We start from the raw sequence: 20,673 nt of genomic DNA on the forward strand, positions 1-20,673 counted from the left end.
TATGTATAGGCGAGTAGGCTTCCTGAATGATAAAACTTCTCCGAGGATACAGCGAAGCGAGGGAGGACTATAAGCTGTTGGGCGGTGATTCTTTTCTAGTATAGGTATATACGAGGGTAAATTACCGGCGCGTTCTGAATCGATATACAGACGCTACGAGGGAGACAAGCCGGAGGAAAGCCAATTTCAAAGTCTTTGCCCTCGATCTCCACCTGGTGTTATTATACGGTAGGGTGTACCCTGTACGCAGTCGCGGCGCGTGTGTCGTGCGGCACATCGCACATGTGTGTTCGTCTCGAGCTCAACCGCCGGTATCCGCATCGACGACGACGACGACGACGACGAGGACGACTTTATCTCCTCCTCCATCGGCTCGGGGCCCGAATTCTCTCCTGCACCTTCGATCTCCCGACTTTCCGAGCCGTAAGCCGGCGTCCGCAGGCTCATCCGCAGCGCGTGCTGATCAAGGGCAGCGCCCTGCGTCCTCGGCTACTTCAGGGAGTGGCTGCACGGATGCGGTTTGCGTGCAGCTCGCCGCCGGCAGCATCTGCCTCTCGCGTTTTTCGACCCCGTCAGAGATTGAGAAGCTCGCTAGTCCCGACGAGGTCCGCTCTGGCCACCTATACCCTGCAACGAAAGCTTATGTAACGAGAATAAACAGGGTAATAATAATATCCACGCCCCTGCCGCACCGAACGACCGTACCTACGACGACTATACGCTTCACCCGCCAGCTCGGATTAATTATCTAATGCCACGACAACATCTGTCATCGTACGCCGGGACGAGCAGGGCGCAGCTTTCGGCCAGTCATCATCCCACCCGTCCTAACTTCATCGTCCAGCTTCTGACTTTTCAGCAACAGCCTTGTGTAGGGTGCAGGTAGGGTATAATAAGAGCTCGATTGCTGCTGGGCTCTCACGTTTCAAATAGTATAATATTGGTGTACCAGATTTCGTTACGGACAAACTGATGAATCTGAACTTTGGAAATATATGCAATTCATCTATTTAGCCCACAGGATTGTCGAAAGTAAGTTATATAGACAAATCAACGGACCATTCATACACCTTTATCCTGTAAAACCAAAAATCTGAATATTTCAACCCTTGCGAGAAAAGATAAAATTCAAATGAAACAGACGTACCGTTATTTTACTCATAAAAAAAGTTTCTCCTCTCAGTTTGTTATCGCGCGCATATGTAATCAGTACTTATCAATCACCGTGCACGGTCCACGACGTAGTCTTGCCGTATAACAATTTGAATCAGGTTGAAGCAAAGAGGATTTGAGAAGTTGCGAAAAGTTAAGCAGAGTAACGAGATGGTGTCGAGTGGTTAGACGTGCGTGTGTACGTCTTCGAAAACATTGATAGTGAAATCGCTGCAAAGCGACTGCGGTGAAAGAGATTATCTGCAACAGTCAGTTACACATGCATACATGCATACATATATGACCTCAAGAAGACCATCCAGGGTGTAATACGATACTCTCGGTACACGATCTCGCCAATTACAGTAAGAAACTACATGCGCGTGTCCGGCGATATCATAATACACATGGCGAGTGTGAAGTCTAAACAAAGAACTTCCTTTTTTCGAACAGGAAACGAAAAATTTGGACGAGACCCAAATCCCGGGTTCGCCGTTACTAAATTCTGCCTTCTCGCAACAAGTCCGTTAGTATCAGACCACCTACTCCGATAACACTCGGTAAGATTTGCGGGATAATTAATCGAGCAGACAGTTTTTACAGAGCGATAGCCTCCGCGAAGCGAGGCGGCGGCGGCGGCGGCGGCGGCAGCGGCGGTAGATCAACGAATTTGCAATATTCTCACGTGCATCCTGTCCCGAGGTCCGAGCACTCTCTAACGCTGTACATACTTGGTCGTCTTTGCCATTAGACCGGGTCGTCGGAGAGGCGAGACCAAGGGAGGAGGAGGAGGAAGAGGAAGGTGAGATCGACCTTTTAGTACCGTTAAATTCGGTCTTATTTTCTCCCTGGAAGTAGCCTTGATAAGACCGTCCGTCCGGACCAAAGGATCAAGGATCAGCTTCGGTTCGGTTCGATTTGATTTTTCGCTGCTCGTTCCTTCGTCCGTTTATCCGTTCGTTCGTTCGTTCGTTCGTTCGTTAGGCCACCTCGACCGGGTTTCAGTCGAGCAGGTGCGCGACGACGCTGCCCCGGGCGACGAACAGCTGCCCCGGTGCAGGCGCACGCGCCAACCGCACCCACGATTCCGCTACATCGTAACCCATCCGATAAAACGACGTATCCTTTTCAACGGTCGACATTCGGCGCTCCGTTATCGAATCAGGTCGACTTAATGAAAATCCAATATTCTTCACGACGCGCTCGTCTCGCGGTGACTGATCTTTGCCGTTATCTTTGATCGCACCGAGAGGTGAAATTTCACACTTCTTCTTTCACTTGTAGAACGTATAATCTCCAGTCTTTCGCTATTTTCGCTGTCATACTATTTTCACATTTGCATACAATCTGGAGTATATAGCTATAGTTGGTATTATCTATGGGGTTAATCTCGTTTGCTTTTCGTAACTTTCGTATCAATAGAAGCGGTCAAGTTTACACATTCGTAGTCATCTTGACTGTTTGTACGAGTACATCTATGTATGACGATAAGACTTGAGACTGAGTCTGTTCTTACAGCTCGTATGAATTCATATTTTCCCGATAACTATTGCAACGCAGGATTTGGCACGAAAATAAAATAGAGAACAATTGACTAATTTGACAAGAAAATACGATCGGTTCTATAGTACCGTGTTGCAGCTGATACGCAAAATCAACAAGTGCTTGGAACGAAAACAGAGCGTGTATCCTACATCGTGAAATTTAGCGCAGTATCTTAACTTAGGAAATGGTTTTGAGATAAGCGATCTTTCCGTCTACGCTATCAGCTACGCTTAGCCCGTGACTAAGAGCGCGGACTTGGAGTATGTATACATGCGAGCAACGCAGCATCTACGAGACCGTCACCAGTTACCTGCTCATCGTTGCTGAGATTCCGTGAAACGTGATTCAGGGAAGCGTCTATGCGAACTTCGAACAGACTCCGTCCCTACCCGCGGTTCTTAGATACCGGCTAATCGATACGTCAGGGTCCGCCTCTCCAGGGTGACGAAGAGGAGCCTATTATGGAATATTTTTCGACTTCGCATGAGATCATTTATTTGTTCGCCCTGTTCTAATTACTCGCCGCAGTAGTAAATAAGGTTGATACGTACATCTGGGGGTGAGTCAACCCTGGAAAGTCGGGAGAATGCAGTTAATCACTGCGAGGATACGCTTTCGGCATCAACGAAAACATCGGCAATGCGAAAGAAGGAGCCGGATTTAAGAAAACCATTCAGCGTCAGCGTTGAATCGACCAGGGCGTGTGAATGATAAATGATTATTTTTAGTTGAGCTTAAAGATCTGTAAGTTTTAATTAAAATTGATGGCTAGAACGATCGATAAAGAAATCGTGCTTTCGTAGAAATAATTCGACTAAAAAATATTCCAAAGTCTGTACCAATTACAGGTATCTAAGCGATCAGACGCCAAAATTAGTATGTAACTGAGATTTGATTATGTTATCGGGCGTAGTAAAGCATGAATATTCACCAAATTTTACACCTCTTGCGCTAACCGTTTACGAGAAACAAGTTGATTCGTTTCGCAATTTTTGTCTTTTAAATTTTTGGTGCTCATCAATCTGACCCATAACGTTTTTGTGTGAAAAAATTCTGGTTTATCGGAATATGAGGTTTTGTTCAATAAATTTGAAAAACTGTTTCTTCGAGACTTGTGCAACCAAAAAAAGTTTATTCCGATGATTCCGTCAAAAAGTTGGGAATTTTTTTGTGAGAACCCCAGATTTTCAAAGTGGGATGATCGTGGGATAGCGTTTGAGTTGAATCTGTCTATTTGCACAATCTTTCAGAAATCTATTAAAGGATGAACTTCACCCTTCGGAAGATTAGACATTTTTACATGACTAGGAATCAAATTTTTTTTTCGACAACAGTATGTAAGCGCTAAAAACGTTGAGGTAAAAATCAAATGGCAAAATAAATCAACGTGTTTCTCATAATCTGTTTAAGCCTGGAGGTTGAAAATTAAGTTTAATTCATACTTTGCTATATCTCTGATAACACATAAAAATTAGAACCAAATCAAAATTTGCATACTTAGTCTGTTACCTATAACGAGCGGAATCGCCCATGTAATATACACAAGTCGAGTATAATTCATAAACAAATTAAAATAAAAATCCGTATTTTCCTCATTTGTTAAAGTGAACGACTAACCGATTTGAGTGAAATCATTCCATTTTAGAGGAAATCTCGGGCACAGCTTTTTCCTACAAGATAAGACATTCGCTGCATTTTCTAATGCCACGTCACCATTTAAGAGGATACAAATAAATGGTCGACTTTACGGAAATGTACATCAGCGAAGGCCTCATCCGGTTGGTAAAAAGATGACACACAATCTCTCGAATTCCAAGTCACAACCGCATCGTTTTTACATTATTCTGAAAAAAATGGGCGCAAGAAATTGAAAAAATGTACATTTACCCATCCGGGTGTCAAATCGGACCCCACGTGTCATGTAACCAATCCTTACAATCTAGCCTCAATCGCGAAAGTTACGTTCGCGCGTGTTTTACCCCCGAATGGCATTGCGCAGCGTCCCTTCAGGCCTTCATCTCCCTTCGGTTCAAGGACCCTTCGGGTTGCAAAGGGGCGTCGGGGTCGGCCTTTGCGTCGGCGTAAGCGTGGGATCCACTCGCCTATTGGTTGACGAGGACCCAGATCTCACTGCGTTGGTCCAGATCAATTGAAGCCCCCTGCTTGATGGGCTGTAGTACTTGGGCTTAACAATCCCGTGATTCCTATTGGTCGACGTGACAATAGTTCGCCCACGAGAGTCCCTGCGGAGAGATTTCTTGGACAGCCTATGTCGGATCTTTTCCCCATTCGCACCCGTCAATAATATTATACTTATACTGTGTAAATTGTATTTACAACGGTAAATTTATCCCGAGAATATAAGAACGCAGGGTATGAAATAAGAAAATAAAAAATATGTAACAGGTTTCACGAGATAAGATTTATTTCTATTTCAGAAAAAGGCGCAACCGCCGCGTTATAATGGTTGCGGTTTCACCGTCAGTCATGCTCCGGACCCATGCTCCCGGGAAAATGTGTGTGGCGTCGATATGTTTACATACTCAACTAGCTCTTGGCACTCCGCAGCAGCAGGTTTGAATCTTTTTATTCAAAGAGAGTTACGTCCACGTTACGTACGTGTACGAATTTCTCCAATCACGATTTCATCGTTCATTTTGCAAAATGCGATGTTTATCAATCGCAGTATGCTGAGTACTTTTACACATCATTAATACGATGCGTGCATTTTAGCATTATAATTCACTTCTTAATCTATCGATTCGTCCGGTAATCTAAATTACTCAGAACACAGCGAAGGCATACTCAGTCAGCATCTTTCAGAGAACTTTGGCGGCACCTGATAAGCTCCAAGTTGAAATATAAGCCTTGCCTTGTAATGGGCTGATGAGTGTAGTTTCGATATTCTGGCAGCGATGACTAATGATTGAGGTTTCTTATAGATAAATAATATGATTGACCTTAACAGTCGGTTTTTCGAAGCGAGAAAACGTCTACATGTGGCGAGTGCAATCACGACAAGAGATTTAACTCCGGTGATCGGGCAATTTTTCGGTTATCACGGCTGACGCAACACACCTGTATAATCATGAAACTTGTTACTCGAACTTTGGCGAGCTAGTTTTCGGTGGTACTTGATACACATCTGCAGGCCGACTACGTGATCGATAATAATTATTATCAAAGTCATACGGATACCATCCGTACCGATTCGTCCCTGCAGAAAGAGATCTTGAAACACTTTCAATCACCTTTACGATATGATAGTCAGAACAAAAATAGTCTGAAATATGATTGCGTACTGAACCATTGAATGGGTGATTTTGAATGAAAAATGTGTTTATTTCAAGATGTTGTTTTCAGTCATATAGATATCGAATTACGTCATACCTATCTACCATTAGCTATTTCAATCGTTTTAACACAACAACGAAAACACGACAGTCTCAGTGGACTCGTGTATGAGGCTTTTTGTACCGCGTCGTCGATCTCGGTTTTCATCATACACACGCTCATTCAGGTGTTCAAACATAAGAAACTAGGCAGCAGCGCGTGGAAAAGAAGCACGACGTGTTTCATCTGCAAATCAGTCGCAGTTGCTCGGAGAGTGGCGAGAGGCATAGCCAGACGTCGTGAAGCGAACCGATAAGACGGGGACCGTGTGTCGTTATCTGCAGGCAACATTTCTCCACTCCTCGACCTCGGTTCGCGTAGATCCGGAAACCTGACGAGACCTTTGACGGTAAAGCCCTGAAACGAGGGAATCCCTGGGCTGGACTCAAAGTTGGGTATAGATATAGATGAGAGTCGACCGAGAGTATGGCTAAAAATATGCGAAGGGAAACAACGCGGAGGGAGATCGAAAGACTACGGTAGCCTCCCACTTTTCCTCCTGCGCACTTTCCTCGATGAAAAACGAGTCCAGAAGAGCACCGCCGTAATAGGGACTAATAAGAGAGCACGAAAAGAGGCAAAAAGTTGTTCGCACGCGAGCTTCGAAGTCGAGGTGGCCAAGATTGGGGGATGTCACGAGCTTCGAGGTAGGCATTATGCGTATTATCTGCGCAAGATGTGTAATAAGAAAAATGCAGGTAACGACGATTCATAGATAATATAAAAGTATTCGAAGATGGATTTTCTTCTTAATTCACAGATCCGCCACCTCTGCGTTCTCCGAAACGGTGAGCTCGCGAAGTTCGCTATCGGTGATAGGGTGAAATGGATTTCTGGTCTCCGAAGGCGAAGGGGTGCGATTGATTCCCGGCGGGACGAGAATACCACCCCCCGGGTCATCAATCCTGCCGAATAAACGGTCAAAGTGATTTTCTGTTGTGGCGAGGATCGCGATGGCAACGAGCCCCGTCTCCCTGGCGACGAGGCTCGCTCATTCGGGGTCTAATTCACGGACACCGCGACGGAGGGGTGGACGGTCAGAGGGACAGAGGGACAGAGGGACGCGAACGCCTCTGCACCGTTTGGGGGACGAGATAGCGCCACCGAAGGGCAGGTGAGAGGAACAGGGAGAGAGGAGAGAGAGGGAGAGAGAAGAGCTCGCTCCGCGAGGCAGGCTCGTATGTTGCTCTATGCGTATCCATGACAACGTTTCAACTTTCGTTGTGAACTTCCAGCGACCCGGTGTGTGTATGGAAAACGGCTCGCGAGGTCTCCGTCTCTCCGTCTGTCCATGGGTGTCGGTTTGTCCCACGCTCGACGGTGACGGAGGGTGAATGAGAGCGAGAGAGGCGGACACCTGCTCTGCCGATTAGCCTGCAAAAAAAAAAATAGGCCGGATGATGCACTAGCTATAACTCTGCGTTGTTATCGATAATTTGCCTCGCCGCTAGTGGCCAACGTCCACTCATCTACGTAGAAACGACGACATGGGATACTCGAGGAAATTCACACGCTTTTTCCCGTGGAGAGAACGATAATTTGCAGAAAAGTGATTTCAAGTTTTTTTCTTCTTTTCTTTTCTAATTCAATATAAAAGTTGACTTATATATAGATGAGTCTATATTGCTCACGGGTCTTTCAGGAGGTTCAAGTGCACATTCGCCTTCCTCTGAACCCGAACCATTGCAGAGGCATGCACAATGAACACTTATGCACTCCTTTGCGTGACGGTTGCTTTGGTAAGTTTGAGTTCTTCCACGTTACGGTGTAAGTAACCTTCACCTGGTCATTATTCTGACATGTTTAATTGACCGTTGACAATAATTAAAGCGATACATTTATAAGGACTGTACTTTTTTACTTTTCGCTGCTTTCGGTCAAATTGTATAACCGACAATCAGAGTGTCGGTCGAGACGTTTGTCGGACTGGTCAATTTCGATTGGCAAGGCAAGAAAAACCATCCTCGAGAAACACTTTGTGACGGTGTAGATCTCGTGTGTAGTTTACGAATCCTTATGCGAGTCGTGACTTCCAATCTAAGTATACGAATTTGCTTTCCATCCATATTGAGAAACACGATTGCACGAAATTACCTCGCATTATACTGCATTTTAATCACGGAAAATTTCATCAAAATTTCTCGGGAACTTTGCTTTATCGCACAGTTTCGATTTTGCAATTACACTTGCCAAGATTACGACGCAAGTGATGAATGTATCAGATCAAGCCGCACATTCCATTCTCTCATCGTCGTCGGTAGGAAATAAAGCTGGGGCAAAGCGGAAAGTGATTATTTTCGCGAATCTGTCGTAGATGGTGACATATAACCTTGTTGTATCGATAAACGTATCGAACATCGTCGCCACAACGTGTTCGTCGTTTTCCTACGACTTTCGTCGAAATGAGTATCTCATTGTCAATGTAATCTGGTTATTCATCATTTCCCAAAGAAATTACCCGACAGTTTACACTATGGTTGCTCCTTCTTGTCGTCAGTACGAAGCTATTAATATCCGGGCTCAGCGTCTGCTGTTAATACTCAATTCTTGAAAAATCACCACTGGGCTAAGCGGATATAGACAAAGCGGATTAGTCACCGACTCTGTGCGTAAAACTATGCGACCAAAGTCTATGCGAAAGAAAACTGGCTCAAGCCATACCTTGTCTAATACACGAGAAGCGAAAGAATAAGGATAGCAATTACTCCTGATCGATTTTCTTATGAGATTTAATGTTAAGTCTCTGCTCGAAGACTGGCTATAATGCGGCTAATGTCTCAGACGGGCTCACGAGTCTTGTACAATTGTATGGATAACATATCCAGGCTTTGGGAGTTACTTTTGTGCAACTGTCAAAGATTAAAACACGGATTTAACTCATTACCCGCTTTGCTTATCTTTGTTAACTACAGAGTCTAACGTGAAAATGAATTCATGTTATGGTTTTTTACTGACAGATAATAGTTGAAAGGGTGAATAAATAAAAAAAAGAACGTGTGTTTTCAACATTTTGATTATCTTATTTAGAACATTCCTTAACACATCCGCTTTGACCGAACTTCCCGTATTTTTAAAAAATATCTAAAATATACAATTTCAACTTCGATTGTAGTTTTTCTAAGATAAAAATACGACTGATTGATTTCCTGAAATAACAAAATTCCGATAGCTGCTCTTGGAAGCTGCCAAATCCGGCGTCGAAGCATTGTATAAATTCGACGCGTAGATTATTCGGACGTTCGTTAGCTCATGAATTCGCAGATGCACAACAAACTAGACACGTCTCGTTTCACTCGGCGAAAATTCTCACGCTGAACTCCTTTACACCTTGATTTGGATATTTTTCTTAACCACGTAAGAATTGCGTTACGCAGCTGCAGCGATAGAATTTCCCTCCCACATGTCGTCCAGCGTGAGACGCCGAGCTCGTCTGGCATCTCGACAAACGAGTAATTATACCACGACTCACTGCTGCAGTATAATCACGTTACGAAATAACAACAACCATACCCATAATGTACCGCACAGTGACAAGACTCAGCTAGAAGCCATCCAGGTAATGCCTTTTTCACTTTAGTAATCGTTCGGGACCGTCTTTTCCAGTGAAATATCAGAAGTCATTGCGAAATTGGTTCGACGTTGGATTGCCAAAATGGCAGCGTAAGAGAACAGAAGGTTGTCCGAAGGACGAAGGTTATTTCCACCATAAATGACGAAATGATAGGTCTTCGATTCTCCCGCATTAAAGTGGCTGTCGAAGCAGTCGAGTCAGGCTCGTCGTTGCGCTTGCATGTAAAGGTATCCCTACCACATACCTGCCGTTTCCACGGGAGGAATTGTTCAGCGTGACCCCTGACCCGATCCCGTGCGCACGTCGCGACGCTCACGCAAGTAAATAAACGACCGTCGCTGGGCGAGTAAAGTGCCGCTCTGTGCTCTTCTTCTCTGCCCGGACTGGCCCCGTATGAATATGCAGGAGCGTTTGATATCGATCATTCATTGATCCCAAGGACCAAAGGGCATCGGGGTGACCTGGTCCCCGCGTCCGCCCTCTTCGCGAGCTTCTCTCGCGCCGTCTCATTTCCGTCGCCCGATCGATTTAATTCCACACAAATGCTCGCAGAAATATGCCGACTCTATATTCCACTCCCGCTCTGTCTTCCTCCTTCTTTCTGTATGTTTTCATCGAGTTGTTTCAGGTCTGCGATGACAACGAAATCATGAGGCGATAAAATGCGGTCAAGGTGCTCTCGGAGAATTCGCCACTTTTCGAACCGCAAATCGGGCGGCTACAGAATAAACTGGAATCTGAAAACAATTTCGTCACGTCCGTAAACCTCGATTTCAAATATTATTAATGGCAGGTGTTTATAATGGACATCGATTTCATCTGCACTTAATTTTAGACGGTAACGAACATCGCTTGTGAAAGAGCCTGGCATCGTAAAAATTATTATCCTGAATAAAAAAGAATCGTGTAAATTTCGCGAATAAGAAAGTACTGGAAGCTTCTGAAATGACAGCAATTGTTGACCATGTGTCAAATGCACCAGTGACTCGGTGTATCATCGCGTCCGTTTTTGGTCGGGAAGTTCGTGTTTCACCAATTCGCTGCAGTCACATATTATAGAATAGGACGAAAGGAGATATTATGGGAGGGGAACATACGTCAAGTGGGGCACAAACGACGAGGATATGCACACTTATTAACCTACTCTTTAGACATCAGAGACTGGGTATAATTTACGAGAAATTGGCAAGAGTTGGAGACGACTCGAGACAAGCCATAATGTGGGGGAGTTAATAGAGCGTGAATTAGTCTCCAACAGCAGCAGCAGCAGCAGCAGCAGCACTAGCGAATCGAAACATGGCGTATGTTAAACATAATATACGTACATACATATAGAGGTTGTATATGTTTGTCGTGTAACATATTCCGAGAGAGAATGGAACCGCGTTTGCTGGATAAATTGACGTATGTGGACGCGTATCGCCGCATGCGTAAAGAATATAACACAGCAAGGCCACCTTCGTCGAGACTTCGATCGCAGCTCGCTCGTCGAGCTGGTAATATCGAGCCAAGTGCCAAGTAAGTAGATAAGACAATGAGACCATCCACAGGGATCAAGTGTATGCAAAGCAGGCGGTTACCACGCAGATAGCCAGTCGCCTCGTCCGCGCGTCCGTCTGTTTGTCAGTAAAACATCGGGCACCGCTGCGAGACCGGACGTTTTGTCTGTAAATTTATGCTAATCGTAATGTATCAGCAGCTCTGGAAGCGCAAACCGCTGCTGGGCAAGCTCCGAAGCGATTAACCGATAAAATTAGTGCTTTCCTTTTTTTCCGGAACGGAGGGATCACGGGGTGATCCTTAAAATGAACCTGATCCTGAACGTAGTCATGAACATGCGGATATAATAAGGATCGGCGACTCGTATCCTTTTTTTTTCACGTTCACATCCTCTTGTCTTTGAATAAAAATTACTCTGTAGAATTTGGAAATTACCAAGAATTGTTAGCTGTAATCACACGTAGAATGAAATATAAACTTTAGTGGGTTGTTGTACTTCTGTTCATTTCAATTTTTCTTCTCCCTCGCAGAGGAAACACTATTACTTTACTTAACAATATCATACTGTATTATTATATCCCCACTAATTTGGGATCGCAATTTATGAAATTAAGATTCCATTGATATTCTTGTTATTGTCATTATTGTTATTTCCCACTTACTGAATAAGATTTGATATTTTTATATCGACGTAAAAGTTGATACCGAGAAGTACCGCATGTCGTTGAATACTCATTAATGTAAAACAAATTGCTTGAAACGTATCAAATTTCGAACAAACTTCATTGTGTTATAAGAAATATTATCCTCTTTCGTCAACCCTCTATCATCGCGTGTACAGCAGCTCGTATGAACTATACAAGAGAACTTTACACTATTTTGAACAACGCCAGTGATTAATAGCAAAATTGAACGAGATCGTCTTCGAAGCTAAGAATACGAAAGAAAATTCTATATCGTATCGTAGCATCTCTCAACGCAACGCTAAGCGTTTGATATTGCTCAAACCGTGGCTGAAACTTGAACGACGTATCAAATTCATCGACTAAAATATTTGCTGAATAAGTCTAATAACGAAAGAACAAATGACTTGGTTTGCTCGGAGGCAATATGAAAGCTGGATGAAAAATCGGACCGCAACCGTATACTTACATACATGATATATACAGAAATAAATCGCGTGAATACATGTGCTGAAATAATTTCATAACTCGCAGGTATCGCAGTTTTCAGGATGGCGAAATACGAATATTACACACTATTGCGTTGGCTTTGTTTCGCGTTAATCTCAACGATGAACCAGGTATACGAACCAAACGGAATTACAGAGGAAGCGTTGCCCATTTGCGTCAAGCAAGATTCGCAGAAATGTACGCACCGTCAGCAGGCCGAGTACACCGACTTATAATGCACCATTTGCGTTTATAAAGAGGGAAGCAGAAAGACGGCCAAAAGACGCGGCGTTCGAATATAATTAATCGACTTCTGCGATACGTAATACCTACAGGCGTTTGTAACAGAAAACTCGACACAGTAGCCGTTCGCATTCCCCAATCATATAGCCGGCGCGTGAACCGGCGCACATACATGGCGATGAGTTTTTAAAACTAGCCCAGAAAAAAGCAGGTTTTATTTTTGTGACCTGCGTAATCAACTGCGGTATATGGGTGTAGAGCCGCAAAGACCGTGGCGATTTAGATTGCGATACAGCATTCTTATTTCATTCTAGGACAAATTACGGAAGCTTGAGGTTGAATTTCCGGCAAACTGCAGTGATGCCGGAAATTTGCGGGCAAAACAAGGTCTGAAAGGTTGCTTACACACGTATGCGCATAACGCAAGAATCTAAAAAAATATGGTGAATCGATTGAGATTTTATGGGAACGCATATCGGAGAGTCGCGATTTCTTAATACGAACCGAGGCGAGCCGATGAAGTTTACTTGAAATTTTTGCTGACGTTGGCGTATTAATTTATTCTACTGCATTCTCGCAAGGTCGTTCATGGAGTATGTGTCACGTAAGGCAAATCCTTCGGCTAGGGTTAGAGTTGCTCCAAATAATTTCCCATGCCGAGCAACAATCCGAGCTTTAACGGTCTTTCGGGCCGAAATTTAAATGAAACTGGGACCCAAGACCCGCAGAAGAAACGGACAGCGAACCGCTGGTCATTCATCCCTCGGTGGACCTCCGGTGCGGGGCAACGGATCCAAAACGGTCAGATATCTACCTGACCCAATTGAATCGGGGGTGAAATCCAGGCCTCGCAAGGGTGCGCTGATTTTATAATTTCCAAATCGAGGCCGAGACGGCCAGAACGGTCAGCGAACGCCGCAAGTTCCCATGGCTCTTGGCTACCTGATGCGAATGTGTAACAAACCCCGGATCGCCCGATATTACCTGGGCACCGCCGCTGACCGCGGTCACATCGGAGTAGCCATTGTCGGACGGAAAGAAGGATAGAAGGATGGAAGGATGGAAGGAAGGTCCCGTTTAAATTAGTCCAAAAGGAGCAAGCATCGGTTGGTGCGTTTAGACGCTTTCGTTTCGTCCTTACGACGTCCTCATATTGCGGCCCGCGGCTGATCCCTGGGAAACTATAACACCGTCTCTAAGGTGGTGCCTTTTTTAAACTCCTTGAAGAAGGAACGGTTCTTGCCCGTGTGGCTGCCCACATCTGGACATGTCGACGTGAGTCGCGAGCTGACGGTGTATAAATTGACCGCTCCATTTTGTTGCCCCGGTTTAATCGACGTTGGAGTAAGGCAGCAACGGATTTTCATCCCTACCTTAACGCCGGCTAGCCTCCCAACACACAGTATTCGTTGAAGCTGCCGCGTATGCGTACATGTGTAACTTATACGAGCTAAGCGAGCGAGCGGACGAATGATATTCAGTTTTTCGCCTCGAGCCGTTCAACGGTCACTTTAATCAGTCACATGCTCGACAGAAAGAGCGAAATAGCACGACTACTACTCGATCTGGTGGGTTAGGTACAGTCGAACCTCGTCAACTCAAATCACTGTAACTCGAAAACCTTCATAGATCTGAGATTCAGTCTGTTCCTTTGCAATAATTTATCAAATTTAATTCGAAGAAAAAACAGAGAGTAACTCGGAGTTTTCCGAACATATCAAGGTCCGTTGATTTGACGCTGTAACTCGAGTTCCAAGATACTCGACGTCTGTAAGTCAAAGGCTACTTCTATAACTCAAAGCGCTTAATGCAATGACGTGAAGAATACGTTTCACAATCTGTATCCCACGAGTTAATGCTTGTTAGTCACATGGATGAGTGATTCCGGATCACAGTTTGTCTGAAAATGACTTCCAAACTGAAACTCAAGTATCGATGGACCGATTAGGGTGATTGAAGCGGTGACGATTGGTTCAAAAAAGAAAAAGACACATTTGGCGAATTTTTACGAGCCTCTATAAATCGAATATTGTTTTGCTTACACTCTATAGCTGGAAAACTTCGATAAGACGAAACCTCTCTTGATCGATGAAAGTAGCTCCGCCCCTGAGATTCGACTTAGCGAGGTTCGACTCTATATCTACCTATTTATATACACGATGACAAGCAAGTTTGCTCGCACGTTGGCGCGTTTCTTAACTGACATCCCCGGGGACGATAATTCTCCGGTATAAACTGATAGAACAACCGATATATCCTGAAACGCTACGATGTTCCAGCGTTTATACGGATGGTTGAAGCAACGACGGTGGACAACTCCAAATTGAGTCACCTGTGTATCTGTTGCCTTCAGCGTCGTTCTTCCTCACTCGTAATCAACTTGTGAAATTTGTGGATCGAGCAACTTAACGAAAAGCTGATAAAAGCTGGGCCACTTGGCCAACTCTATCTTGTATAACCTCGCCTTCTCATAGCTAACGTTAAACCGTTGCAGTGGAGTTGGTCGAGTAGGTATCAAAACTGGAGCGATTAATCAAGTTTCGTTTCTTCTCTGCCTTTTGTTGCTCCGGACGAAGATGCAATTCGTCCTAAAGACAATCGTCCGAGGGCAAACACCTTTGGCCTAATAGATCATCGACTCCTTTGTCCTTGAAGGAACGTCCAACGGCTATCCGACGCAACCGAACACCCGAGAAACGAGGGGACCCGGTTGCTCGGTCCCAAATTGAAAATCGGGCATTTAAATGGACCCGAAGGGTTATCTACCTGCTCGACCCCCGTGCCCTCTTCAATTCACCCCTGCACCGGCCGGTGTCCGGAATCCGGACCCCCTTTGAGCCGGGGTCCCGTCGAGGAATCTGGTTTTCAGCACACGATGCCCCCGAGGATCGCGGCGCAGGTATACGTGACCCCTGAATCAAATGCCCGGTGGCCAGATAACCTCTTCCTGTAAGATATTGCGGTTCCCCTACCCGGGATGTCGCACGCGTGCAGCTCCAAGTTCGTTGGCTGCCTGCTCAAGCCGAATGGGTTTTTTTCATCCGGCCGGACGGATGGACGGAGGAACGGACGGTCAGGGCGGAAAGCTTGAAGGTTTGGTCGCGACAAAAAATATATTCCGGTGTCGGGTGCCTTTGGATTTTTTCCTGTTTTTTTCCTCCTCGCGTGAATTTCCGGCCCCTCGACGAATTGACCGTTCGCCTCTCCGAGCCGGGATTACATAATAGCTGATATTCACTACAAGCCCGCGCTGGAAGTAATCTTTTGTAAACTTTTCGTTAGCACGCGATACAGAATCGTGGACTCGGAGATTTGCGTCAAGAATATTTATTTCTCTGCTCCTCTATCAACGATGCTAAAAAACCACATTTAACGTGAATAATGATTTGATGAATTATTTGAGAATGTCGAAGAGGCTTTCTTTGGAATTAAAACATGTCGAGACCAAGGTACCACAGATGCTTTTTTATTTACAAAAATTAGTACATTGGATGATCATATGTATTGAAAAAAACGTTGGAGCTGCTCCTGGAACATTTTAGAGCTTCCAAAACCATGAACCGTTGACCGATGGATCAACCGCAACTTTGATAACTGGTTAAAAAATTTTAAGAGCAGCCTTGGCGTGACTACGCGACTTCAGCCTGAAATCACATCTTGGCTGGGGAATTCTGAGGGAATCTTTGGGGAAAAGTTGAACATATCCGTTTCCTGCAGGTCTCGCCTGACTAGGGTGCGAGACTCGGGCTGCGTGGGATAAGTTAGAAAGAAGCCTGGCGATTGGTGTCTGGTTGCTGGCCAATGAGGGCTCGCCGGTAACCCGCCCACAGATTATAGCCGGCTGTCGGTCCAGCCTTTCGCTTCTCGGAGTCTAGATGCTGGACCGTCTGCAGCTGGTTAGCCGTACGTTGAATTCGAGAGTTTTGAAGCAGGTTGACTGGAACCTGACATTCGCCTTGCTCAAGACTCGCGTAACTTTTGTTACCTACGGCTATTTTGGATGTGCGGTTTTGATAAGAATTGAGTAAATGTAATTGAGTAAGTCGGTTGTTGATGTTTGAAACGCAGATCGCCGGAGCTGATCGATATGTTCGACCATATTATCCATCTTCACCGTGTTATTAACGGGCATTTGTCGTCGTGCAAACTGGATCACCTTGACTATTCGATGATAGTCGAGGAGACGGATATATCTAGAAGCGTGAGTTAATTACGTGTATACTTTATTCTTAGACGTTTTATCGTCGGGCAAATAAGCGGTCGCAGCTATCGGACTCGCGGCGAATCCGCAAGTGTGCCCGAAGAAGAAACTAGCTATAACAAAATAAGTTCCACGAAACTTTATCAACGGTTCTCTCTTTCCACTTTTTGCAAGAGGATTAAGTATTCAAATTTACGATAAATGAGGATGAGCTTTTTGCCAGACACTCTGCTCGTCAGCTGATGCCAAAATAAAACGAACACACATATTCGTTGTTTGAGCTTTGGAATTTTATGAGCAACACCGAAAGGGCCGAGCCACGTGAATGAGGCGAACCCGAATCAGATCCCTTGAAAGGGGATGTTCGAAGAACCCTCGTTAGATCTCCTCTTCAATTGCGTGCGCGAATGGCCGAGCTCCGATTGGCCCGTAAACTGGAGCAACGCACAAAAGGGGGCTGGCATAAGAAATCAAGTTATGCAAGATTAATAGTACGGGACGCTCACGATCGCCCCAGCTTCTCCCAATCTGATCTTCTCAGTTGGTTCAGATCGTCTCCAGCCTTTGAACAGCACAGAGATCTTTCCCGGATGAATCTAACTTCCTTATCTTGATCGACGTACATTTTCTCTCGGTGTCTACAAAACAGTGCATCAATGGACCATGGAGGCTGGGACTTTTGTGCAGAATCTGATCGTTTGATCGTCTAGTGCAGTCAGTCTGAAGTTCCATCGATCGAAGATCCTCCGTGAGCAGGGTAAGTCATTCAATATAACCAAATATGTTCCATTCGTGCGTGAATATTGTCGAATTGATGAATTGCACGTGACGCGAAACTGCATAACAATCGACAACGTTAATTGGAAAAAAAGAAACCTTTTCCTTTTTTCTCAATTAGCGATAGATTTTTTTCCCCCAACTCAAGGCGAGTACAAACCACTCTAATATTATGGTCGATTATATGTATAGCTGTATATCATTAGGCGCAGCATGGAGAGGCGAGCTCGTAGCCTGAATGATAAAAACGAAGGTCCAACGAAGCGTCTAATCTGCCGCTAAGTGTACAAACTGGCCTACACACGATTCGTTCGAGTTTCAAATGTGTGCATAGCGGGTGCACCGCGGTACCTGACACAGTAAAGACACATTCTGCATGCGACACACCGACGATCCTTATATACGCGATATGACAGAGTCATAATATACCTGTACAGGCAACGAGAGTTTCCGGCGAGATAACTCGTTGCCAGATCAGGTGCGTGGGGTTTGGGGGGAGGGAAGTGGGGGTTAAGCGATAGGAAAGCCCGCGAGTATTTGCAACGTGTATTAATATGGGCTTGACGATTTTACACATAGACGCGACATATATACGTCAAATGATTTTAGTATTGGATTACGTCGCCAATCATTATAAGCAATGATATTATACCACCTATCGATCAGCGAAGTATAATTGGGTCGCGATTTATTTTGGGATTTTCCCGCGCGCCATTTCAGCATCACAAATTGTTGCCCGTGCTGACGCAAGTGTTAAAACTGGATTTGGATAGAATCGAGCAGTGCGAAAGTGCAAGTTTCCAGCTTGTCGGATTTACAATTTTGTGAATGTTATTTCACGTCAAAGTTATATCGATAGGGAATAAATATTATTGAAATTCTGTCGGTATTTCTGTTTCTATTAGGTGTTAATTGATAAATATTGCTTCTGCACTCTGCTGACGACGACTGTGATATTCATGCAATTCATATTTCTCATTGCGTAATGAGAATAATATTCGCTTTGTTTATCTCGTTCTTATCGTTATTACCTAGGAAGGGATACGATTAAATAATGTGTTGACGAATGTTTGAATGATTCACGGTTTCTCGATGTAAACTTTTTAATCCCCTCGACAATACCGTTGCGTTACACGTTGCTGTGTGCATGCGATTGTGTTGGTCAGCCAAACGAGTGCTGCATTTAATGAGTAAGAGACGAAAATTAGAAATACAATTCACTTCGATGACCATCACGATTCTCAGATTGCCGAATGCCTTTGTCGAAAAATTTACGAAAAAACCCAATCATCCGCTTTGCCTCTTGTGAATTTTTTTCCGTATGGTGGGGAGGACCTTCTCGTACGTATCTCTAACCATCGTCGTTCCATTTCAATCAGCAATTACGTCTGTAGAAGTTGGGAGTAAAATTCGCCGGCGGAATGAGTCACGCAAACACCCGATGCCGACGCGTGCGGCCACGCAATCCGGAAGCCACGTGATTCACCGGACTAACCGCGACATTTCTACATCAATAGACATCTTTGCCTATACCCAATGATTCTTCGCCCCTGCACCGATCAATGGTGTGCCAATTTTTGGGCTCATGATCAATATCGGTTTATAATCGGCGCTGCAACTCGATTCTCCGGATGAACTTTCGCGTCTGGCCGCAACGTCGCGGGTCGGCGCAAATGAATGCGAGATTCTAGGAATCAATTATTTCTTCCCATTGTTCACCCGCCGAATTTGTCACAAACGTTTCACGGTGAAACGCGCGCCGCGTGCGGCAAATGCAAATTACACATCGTCGAGACGCGGTCGTCCGTCTCTGAGCTCTTTGTGGAGGTACATAAAGATTCCTATCATTGCGCGCTACCGCTTTTGTTGTCACTCGTCGTACGCCTTGCAAGAAATAAAACTATCGCCTCCGACCAAGTCTTTCATCCCGCCTTTCATGGTCCTCGGACTTTACGAGAGTCCATTGCTTCGACTGCAGGCATATACCTATCTCTATATATATACATCGACCGTTCGACGACGCCAGGGGGATTCTTGACCGCAGACGTACACCCGATTGGTTCCTTAGATTTCTAAGAGGCGTTCGCGCCGTCCGACACCCACGGAATATGCCTGAATCGAAGTATCTCTTTCTTATTCTTCAAGCTTTCGTCAACGTGTGATAAAATTTCATCCGATTTCTGAATTGTTCGAAAGAGATCTGAAATTTGCATTCCTCAATCACCAACCTCCTGTCAAAAAGATCGAACGGTATTAATTCCTCCAGAGTCGATCATACTCCGATATCAATATTCCGCAGAAATTCCCCGAACTCTCGAAACAAGTATGTAATCCCGGCTACAGAAACCACGGCATTTCGTTGCATGAATAGAAGCACGAGCCGAAGAGCACACGCCGTAATGGAAACGTGACACGGGATATTCTTGGGCACGCGTGGCTCTAAGGAGTCTCAGGAGAGGAGGAAGGGGCAAGATGTGGCAACGGCACGCAGAAGAGGCAACAGCAACAGCAGCAGCAGCAACAGCAACAGCAGCTATGATACACGTCTAGATAAGAACGGAGATGAGACACCGCTCGGAACAAAAGAGGGCAGCTAGCCTGGCAGTAAGAGAGCTAGACTCACTCATACTTGTAAGCAAGCGTCTTAAGGCCGTCTTCGAATTTCTACATCCCCAGCTGCGCTCACGCCTCCCATGCTTGTTCTCTAGCTGCTCTCGAAACTCCTCGCGCGTGTTCTCGCGGGTTTCAACCTCGAGTGGAACACACAGTGGCGCTGAGGTTATCTCCGAGGAGGATCGGGTGACCACGGTGACCAGAGTGGCGGCCACCGCCGCCGCCGCCGCCGCCGCCACCTCCCGCTGCAATTGTCCCAGGTCTTCCTATGCCGATCCTCCTTGTCCCGCAGCGCCGCGTCAAGCTCGGATGCCACCTTATCTTAATGCCGTTGATACACGGTGCTGCTGCTCAGTTGCGCTGAAGAGAGGCTAGTATAGTGGCCAGAGTATGACCGCCTCGACAAATACGCATTTTATTACCTCCACGAAGCCGAAAACGAGGCGCTCTTTGCCCGCGCCGTGAAGCAAGTACGGAGTCGCTTAATAGGCCTGGTTCCGTTCTTC

The sequence above is a fragment of the Diprion similis genome, chromosome 6 (assembly GCF_021155765.1).
Source record: "Diprion similis isolate iyDipSimi1 chromosome 6, iyDipSimi1.1, whole genome shotgun sequence".
Lineage (NCBI taxonomy): Eukaryota > Metazoa > Arthropoda > Insecta > Hymenoptera > Diprionidae > Diprion > Diprion similis.